Source organism: Poecilia formosa, unplaced genomic scaffold (assembly GCF_000485575.1).
Source record: "Poecilia formosa unplaced genomic scaffold, Poecilia_formosa-5.1.2 Scaffold53, whole genome shotgun sequence".
Taxonomy (NCBI): Eukaryota; Metazoa; Chordata; class Actinopteri; order Cyprinodontiformes; family Poeciliidae; genus Poecilia; species Poecilia formosa.
Window position 1 is genome coordinate 570,533 of NW_006799992.1, and position 4,484 is coordinate 575,016.

Genomic DNA, 4,484 nt, shown 5'->3' on the forward strand with positions numbered 1-4,484 from the left:
CAGTCACAACTGTGACCAGAGCGTCACTCCAGATACAGCTGATCTTGATTTAATAAAAACCCCCAAACAAATAAACAAAAAAACAACAACAACGTGACGTTCTATTTTTACTGTAGAACTGCAGGTTTTCCAAAGCGGAGTGTGGTATCTTGTAGGAATGCACAATTCATTACATGGATAGACAGTGGCAGACAAGCTCGGTAATGATTTTGCACCTCCAGTCTGTGCCTCACCTTAATATAGTTTGTGAATCTTTTAATCTGTGCTGATAACAGGTGATAAACTTTAACACACAGCTAATATTCCATGAGGAAGTCTGTGTGTGTGTGTGTGTGTGTGTGTGTGTGCGCGTGTGTTTGTGTGAGCACTGCAAAGAAAACAAATCTCACCCTCCCTCTCGCTCTCTCCCCCCTTATGTCTCGGAGATTAGCCTTTGCTCAAACACCTCCTGTTCATCTAAGTAATTAAAACATTAGAATTACTGGATTATAAACTGCTTTTCGTTTAATCCAGAACTCAATGCTCCCGTTGTCTCGCCAAATGGGTCAAAAGGAAATATAATGGGCCTCTGTGATTTTTGACTCGGGAATCTGGAAGAGGCAAAGGATGCCAATAACGGCTATTAAAAGATGTGTATTCATGTTTGTGTGTGTTTGTGAAAGTGAGGCAGCCCAAAGTGGCTTTACCCTCACAGCCATCTGTCTTGGACCCACCAGACCCAGTTTACACTGGAAGAAGCCAAACTAGTTCAGTTTTTTTATCTCTATCCCAATGTACAGTTATGCATGCACACACGAAGGCCGACGCACACACACTCGCAATAATCTGTTTCTTTTTACGCAGGGAAGAAAAACACTTTTAGAAAAATAAATGTAACCTGGAGCTTTATCATTTCAATGTGAAATATTTTAAAAGTTTGTTCTTGGTATATAGAGCACAAGGAGTTTGATTTTATTTGCTAAAACTGTTTGGTGATGTCTAAAGCTAGTTGTGTTTCTATCTTTGAAGTTGTATTTTTGCTTTAGGTGTTTGGTGATGGTAAAGAGCACGTATGACAGTTTTTGAGAAAGTATACACACCCCAATAAAAAAAACTCACATTTTGTCCCATTACAACTACAGACTTCAATGTGTTTTATTATGATTTCATGTGATTGACCAACTTGAAACTTGTTTTCTACATAAAATTAAAAAAAAGTAACAATTAACAAACAACATGTGGACAGGGACTTGAACTGTAGATCAGCCTGAACGTACCCTCTCCATGGTGAACCATGGTGGGGACATGCTGTGGGGATGCGTTTCTTCAGGAGGAGAGAGAAGCTGGTCAGAAGAAATGCGAAGATGGACTCAGATGAATACGGGATAATCATGAAAAATACAAACAAAAGAGGAAAATCAGTTTTCTCATAAACCAGTTTTCTCCAGTCAGGTGTGCCACAAAAAGCTTTAGAGATTCTTGACAAAAGAAACGGGCATTTAACAATCGGAGACAAAGACGCCATCGTTTAAAACAATCAAATCAATTGAACACGCAATTGGCAATTAAAAGTGAGAGAAACACACCAATAATGGTTTGAATTAAATGAAATACATAACAAAAAGTCCCAAGGTATTAATTTGTAGCAAGACCTGAAAATTGATGTTCACAGATGCTCTTCGTCTAATTGAAACGATTCTGTAAAGACAAATTGACAGAACTGGAAGCTCATTGCAGTGAAACATGGTTTTAGAAAGTAATGACTCAGGATGGTTTGAATGCCTCCAGATTATGTATGTATGTATAAATAAATAAATAAAATAAATAAATAAAAACCAGTTGCAACATTAAATCATGTGTTCAATGTGAAAATACTCTTGCATTCTGTGTGTTTGTGGAAAATCTGTCCAAAGATACTAGGATTGTATTTTTGGGGTCTCTTTGGTTTATAAAAAAAAAAGTTGTTTTCCCTCAGAGTCCAGACTTCACCTGTAAGGCATCAACAAATGGTCTGATATAGTATAAATACCTTTTGAATTGTCTACCTTCAGCACTCAATCTCATCGGTGCACAGATTCCCCAACCTTCACTTTGCTTCTTTTTTAAGTTTACTTCCTCCCGCCTCAGTTTGCCCCCCTCTGACTCTTCTTGGCAGTCAACGGGAAGGTTTGCTTTGGGAATTCACAGCTGCTGTCCTCTCACCTTTACTGTCTAGAATAATTTGGAGAATCAGCACGTGTTTGGCATGTTGTCTCTGTGCATACGTGCATTTCTGGGTTGACAAAACAGACAGAAAGTTTCTAGAAGAACCAAAATTCGCATCTTTACCTCAGCAGCCCAATCTTCGCAAAGACAAGGCAAAGACATAATAGTTAATTATTTTATTCGATAAAGAAATAAAAGACAAAAGTACCCTATTTTCATTTTGATCAGATTTATTTGGCTCAAGTACATTTGACAGCAATTTGAAATCTTCTTGGGAGTAATTGTGTAAAATTAACCCTCCTCTTGTTTGGAGGTTCTTCCCTAATATATACATATATGCACAAATATTAAACAGTTCATTCTCTGATGTACTCATAATTCACTTGGAGTTTTTTTTTTATCAGCGAGGTGTGCAACAAGACAGTGATCCAAGGCAAAACAGGAAGTACACATCCGAATGTCTCAAAATAATAAAAACAATACGACGGTGACAAAAAGGTTTTGAAGTGGCCTAGTCAAAGTCTTGTCCTAAATCTGCTGCGGTGCGATCTTCTTGCTCAAATCTGATCATTCATGTTCAAATCCCAGCAAACTCCTGATGTCGGTTGTTGCTGGTTGTTGGTTTAGGGAGCAGTTACTTTTCATATAGGGCCAGACTGGTTTTGAACGCTTTTGTCCTTAATAAATGAAATCATCATTTGTTTTGGTGAATATGAAAGAATGTGAGCATGCTGTCCTCTGCAGCATGATTTCCGTCTCTGGGTGTGTGTGTTCTGTGTGTGTGCTCTTTATGGTTTGTGTTCCTCAAAACAAGGGGGTCCAAGTTGACACAGTGACAGTTCCTCGCGGAGCAACAGAGGGGCCCTGCTCTCCAACAACAGAGGCTTTGTTGCACTGCTCCTCTTGGCTTGTTCTGGACTTCCTTCTCCCTCTCTTTCGCTTGCTTTTTCCTCTCCTTTTTTAGTGAGCCCATTTTCTTGTCTGAAGTCTTAATTTGGGGCGCTGGCCAGTGGAGACCAGTGGAGAGAGGGAAGTGAAGGGGGACCGAGGGAGGGAAGAACGGGGAAAAGGGAGAGGAGGCGCGGAGTGGTGATTGCTGCAGACGGACGGCCCTTTGTTCCTTCTTTCCCAGGCTCCTCTCTTGAGCCTCCGAGGCTCCAATTGCGCTGAAGCCTTCCAGCGAGAGTGGCAGAGGGAGGGAAGAAAAAGAGGGCACAATGATCTGTCCAACTGGAATCCTTCTATTAACAAATATACACACACACACACACACACACCCCCCCACACACACACATGCAAAAAACAGATGAAGAACAGGGGGGAGAAAGAAGCACAGATAAGAAGAACTAGCAGAAGAGGACAACGGGGAAACAGGATGAGAACAGGCTGAGGGACAGTCAAAAATGTTGTCAAAGTACACATAGTGACCACTAGGTGTCTCCAACACTGGTGTCACAAACGGGTGAGCCAGAATTAACACCCTACTGTGCCAGTAAAAAATAAATAAAAAAATCAAGATTTTCTATTAAAACTGGATCGGTTTGTGCAAAAAAAGAAGGGATTTTTGCTAGAATTTCACTTCAAATAAAAATGGAGCTACAATGTATGTAAACATTTTCTTCATGGTCCACTGCACACACACTCACACTCAAACCCAGGAGTAGGTGATAAAAAGCTTAAAATGTCACACAGAAAGGGAATGAAGCCTTTACTAGGAACGGCCCAAGGGTGTGTAAGGCCCTAAAGAGAGGTTTATTTGAGGCATCTGAATCTTATCTCAATTATTATCGACTTGTGAATCCTAGTTTAATATTTTCTTTACAAGCAACAACTGGAAAAAAAAAGTACTGTCTGTTGGTCTGATTTATAATATGCACTACATGTAACACAAGGTGCAGAAATTATTACACTAGCAATCAAACATTATTCTAACTTTCAAATAGAGAACAACTTCCTTAATGTATGTAAATAAGTGTTGCAGTCACTGACCGTCTTTGTGTCATAATGCCAACATCATTATATCAAGAGGAAAATTTTAATCAACTTATAAACTTTTTAAATGTCTTAAACTGAGCCCCTGTTGCAGTGTACAGGAGTTTGAATCATACAGGTATTGAGGTAACTCAAATTAGGTGTAAGGCTTCTTGTTTTACGGCAGCACCATAAGCATCAAACTTATAAATAATAAATACAGTTTATTAAAAGGACTCATACCATATTTTATATGAAAATTCTTTATTATTACATCCTAAATAAAACTGTGTATGATAAAATGATTATTTTCCATTTGTTAGCTTTTT